Source organism: Rattus norvegicus, chromosome 1, assembly GCF_036323735.1.
Source record: "Rattus norvegicus strain BN/NHsdMcwi chromosome 1, GRCr8, whole genome shotgun sequence".
Classification (NCBI taxonomy): domain Eukaryota; kingdom Metazoa; phylum Chordata; class Mammalia; order Rodentia; family Muridae; genus Rattus; species Rattus norvegicus.
The window spans coordinates 92489872-92494859 of record NC_086019.1 but is presented as its reverse complement, the minus strand read 5'-3'; the positions used below and the strand labels follow the sequence as shown (position 1 = coordinate 92494859).

Genomic DNA, 4988 nt, shown 5'->3' with positions numbered 1-4988 from the left:
TTTCTTTTTCTCTCCTTTTTTGGTGTCCTTTTCAATTTCACCAATGTTTAATAATATTCATTATAAAACTTCTTAAGGTTATTCCTTGGTAATACTTTTAGATTTTTTATTTAAAGCATTGTGTGTGTGTGTGTGTGTGTGTGTGTGTGTGTGCACATGCAGGTATCTGTAGAGGTCAGAGGTGGTGAATACCACTGGAGATGGAGTTCTAGGGAGGTGTGAGCAACCACTGGACCATCTGTCCAGCCCCATTGTTTAAAATAGCTATTGCTTTCTTGTCCTGTGTCTGTTGATTTACCCCTGGTGTACAGCAACGCTACTGAGTCACGTGTGTTCTTGCTGGGGGCTCAGGTTCTTGTGCATGAAAGGATAGTGCTCTAATACTGAGTTACACTCTCATCCAACGTGGCTGATTTTTGTGAGTTTTCATATTCTGTAATTTTGCTAAGTTCATTTATTAGCTCTAGCGAATTTTTTAAAGGTGTAGAATCCGAGATTTTCTCTATATAAGATCATGTCATCAGAGAAGAATAGCAATTTGACTTCCTTTTTATGCAGGTGATGTCTCTTGCTTGATGTTAAAGCTTATCTCCAATCGTAGAAAAAGGAACTTGTCCTAACCGCTGCCATTCTGATTTCAGACTCCGTATAGTCATAAGGGGAAAGTAAGTTCAAGGTCCCAGGTCTTAGGGGGAGCTGGGGACTTCCCAATGGCTTCTGTTACAAAGAGATATCTGGGATGTCTGGATCCAGCCATCTCGGGGACAACTTTTCCATATTGTTCACAGGGTTAAACTAAGTTCATGTTCCCAGGCCCAGGAACCAACTCCTATCCTGATTGGTGGGAAAATGTAACAATAACTTGGTCAGATATTTGTAGTCTGCACAAGTAAATATTCTGTGATATTTTGGCTTGTTGCAGGTCAGCTCCGAATCTGTTCTGTGACCCTAATTGGTCAACAGCAGCTTGATTACAATAAAATTTTGTCATCTGTACTGACCTGGTGTTTGAGTTACGTCAGATTTAAGTGGAGCCCGTAACAAGGGAAAGATTTCCTAATGCTAATGTTGCGGCTCCGAAGGGAAAGGGATCCTAGCCAGAAACCAGGAAGTTCTGGTTGTGTCATATGTTACGGACTAACATGGTATTTTGCTGAGGCAAGACCTATTGGGAGGACACTTGATGTTTGGAGATAGTCTGAGTGGGACTCAGTGGACAGTGGTGGGGCACTTGCATAGTTAGCCTTGCAAAGCTTCATTGACCTCCAGTCTTTGCTGACCTTTATTGAGAGAGGCATGGGAGAGAATTCCTCCTGGCTTCCCTGGCTATGACCACTGACTCATGCCTATTTAGCAGAGGCCTGGCTATTTCTGCTGGATTGTGCCACCACTGCTGATTCCCGTTGGGTATCCTGACCCTTCTGAGCTGGACTGTTGGTATCTTGACAACAGAGATTGGAATCGCCCCAAAGAACTACTTCTAAAGAGGTCTACATCCTCACTTTCCTATTTATCATCTTTTCTCCCCTACCTTTGGATGGTGGGCAAGAAGGGGGGATGGAAGTATTTAATAAACCTTATTAAAGTATTAAAGTAGGTTTTGTAAAATCTAAGTCTACACTGGCAGTTGGGAGGCAAGGAATACCACAAAGTCACAGCACACAGCAAACCTCACGTAAAAGATTTATTGGATAAGACAGAATTGGAAGAGAAGCAGCAAAGAACTGAGGGGGAGGCAGGGTTATATAGGTTTTCTTGGGAGTGGAGTTTTCCACAGTAGGGACTGGTGGGTTTTCAAATCCTGAGCTTGGGCTGAGCTCAGGGATTATTGAGTTTTTGAGTTCAGGGATTGGTGGGTTTCAAAGATGGGAAGTGAGCTTAGATATTTTACCCTACACAGGCAATGTGAGATAGAGTCAAATTCCATGCAAAATATCCCATTATCAAGATGTTGAGAAAGCTCAGCAGTTAAGAGCCCTGGCTCCTTTTCTAGTGGCCCTGAGCTCAATTCCAAAGAACTATATAGTGGCTCATGACCCTCTGTAAAGGGATCTGATGCTCTCTTCTAGCATGCAAGTGTACATGCAGACGGAGCACACATTCATTAAATAAACAAATAAATAGGTAAATAAAAATGAAAAGTTCCGCTATATAGGGTTGTGCATGTGGAACCTAAGCTGCAGGGTGGGATGTCGTAGGTGCTAGCACCACAGGATGTCTCTACATAAAAGTTGTAGACAGGGAATAAAATTGCCCCAAGAGAGGAAGGTGCATATAGTTGCTGGAACTGAGATGATGCTACCAAGAGCCCAAGGTGCCAGGCATGAATCTATAAGATTTGGCTTGCTCTGCTGGATTTCTATCTTGCTTCTGTCCAGTCTTTTCTTGCTATGTCCCATTCCCCTCTTTTGGAATGGGAATAACTTACTCTGTGCCATTATGTATTGGAAGTATAACTTCTTTAAAGCAGACACCCGGAGTTGAGGAATCACTTAGCCTCAGCAGAGGACCCTGCCTTTACCATTTTGAATAAATACCCCCAAACTGCCAAGCTTTTGGAGACTTTAATGATCTAAATTTGTTTTGCGTTGTGAGATAACTATGAGATTTTAAGAGCTAAAAACGAAATGTTACGATTTGAAAGTGGCATGTTTGCGTGTCTAGTTGACAAGGGGTGAGCTTGTGACAGTTCATCATTATCATCATTGTCTGATAGACTGGATTTGGAATCATCTAAGAGATGTGCTCCTGGATATGTCTGTGAGGGTGTTTCTAGAGAGTTTTATTTGAGCAAAGACCCACCCTAAATGGGATGGCACTATCCCATGTCCTAAGTTGTCCCAGGGAGAACGAGGATGAACAAGGGAGAAAGGGAAATGAGCACTAATATTCACATCTTTCTGCTTCCTCGCTGTGGATCCAACGTGGCCAGCCACCGCGTACCCCACCACTCCACTCTAAAGGCCTAAATCACCCTGTGACAGGATATGGCTCAGAAGCGTCAGCACTACCACTGTGTCAAGTCTTCTTGCATGCAATCCTCACAGAAGTCCTGACAGGGTTTTTGGTATGTTGTGGAAATAGGTATATCGTACACGTGTGGAGAGAGTCTGGGCTCAGAGTGTGGGAAGTTCTTAGAAGGTTTAACCCTGAAAACTCAAACTAAAAATATTTTTTATAAAGACATACTTTTTTTTGACTGTGTAGCCATAGTTGGCCTGGAACCTGCTGTGTAGACCAGGCATCTGTCAACCTCTGTTTCCTGAGTCCTGGGTTAAATAAAGGCATGTACCATCATCTCTCCTGACCCTTACTTTTTCTTTTTAAAGTCTTACTTTGTGAAAACTTCACTAAATCCTTTTTAAATTGTATTATAGGCAATAGTGGATGGCTCAAAATATTCGTGCAGAGGACCTGGGTTCAATTCTCAGCACCCACATGGTGGCTCACAACCAACTATAACTTCAGTTCCAGGTGATCAGACTCTGTCTTCTGACTTCCGTGGGCGCCGCATGTACACGGGGCATAGGCATACATACAGGGGAAACGTGCATATAGGTAAAATTAAAAAAATAAAATGAAAAACAAAAAGGTGTTCCCGTTTCCTAAACCTAGTAACTGTTTTTAGATGTTCACAGTCACTTTCCCCTAAGTTTAACATTCGTTCTTTTTACTGCTATTCTTGTTGTTTTCTGAAAGGTCAAACTCTTCAGAGGTCAAACTCCTCCATCTTCACCCTAGCACTGGAAACGGTCTCCATTCGTGGACCTTTGGGAGCAACAGTAGGGAGAAGGACCAACATCGAGACTCACGTGACAGTCGGCTGACGTGTACAGATGCTTCTTTTTTTAACTTGCACGGAGCTTGTTGAATTTAAAACCAAACACCAACATTTTAAAATTCAAGGATTTTATCGCTTCTCGGCCTTTTGGCTAAGATCAAGTGTAGTATCTGTTCTTATCAGTTTAAAATTCAAGGATTTTAATTAAGAGTCTGTGTGGGCATACATTTTTTTGCAACCTATTTTTAATTAAAGGGTTCAACCTCTCCTCTTGCCCACCGCCCAGCAGAGGTCGTGGAAGAGGAAAGTTATTAGGATGTGGGGGAAGTGGACCTGTGCAGCAATGGCTCTTCGGGGCTGAGCTCCATCTTCTTGGGCAGCAGCTCAATCCCATAGCAAACACCAAATACGACTCAGCAGCTACAGTTCAGTCCTTTCAGCAGGCAGACACCAGGCAGCTGTAGTTCAATCCTGAAGAAACCACCAGGCTCGCCAACTGGCCAGAGGCGAGGCTGCTGAAGTGGCAAGGGGAGCTGGGCGCTCGTTGCTTCCTGAGGGTGAGGACAGTCTCATCTGGTAATCTCTACTTACTTGTTTGCCTGCTCCTGTATAAGGAGCCCCTCCCAGAGCACCCAAGTCCTAACTATGGGAGTAGTCAGGATTTCTTTTAGATGGTGGGGGACGAATAGAGAGAAAGCAAGCCTTGGGCTTGGGCTTGAACCTTAATAAAGAAGTTAAGTGAGCTTCCCTGATTCTAGTTGTCCTGTGTTAATGGCCCCCATGGGCTGCTCTGGGGAGTGGGAAGAAGGATCTCACAGTGCAGGGAAAGGTCAGTCTAGCTTGAAATATTCCTGAGAGCACTGGATCTCCTAACTCTTGAGAAGGATGGGCTTACCTGTGTAAGACGTCCATCACATCAATGATAACTATCAAATGATGTTAAGACTCAGGACTCTGACTTTAGTGCCGTCTCTGTGGTTTACATGCTGGGTGCTTGTATAGTAATTTCACTTCCTGAGCACGTTTTCTCACGTAGGACCACAGAACATGGTTAAACCAGAGTTCTCACTTCAAGTAGCACTCTGGGGATTAAATCCAAAGGTATGTAGAAAGTACTTAAGAATTAGTGTAGCCAGTTTCATGCACACCTTTAATCCTAACACTTGGGAGGCAAGGCTGGTGGATCTCTAAGTTCCAGGCCAGCCTG

At 43.6% G+C, this 4988-nt stretch overlaps 1 pseudogene; it reads left to right on the top strand.

Annotated features, from left to right (window-relative positions):
* The first annotated feature begins 3912 nt into the window (after positions 1 to 3912).
* On the top strand, positions 3913 to 4025 carry LOC120100311 (U2 spliceosomal RNA; annotated as a pseudogene).
* The last annotated feature ends 963 nt before the right edge of the window (positions 4026 to 4988 follow it).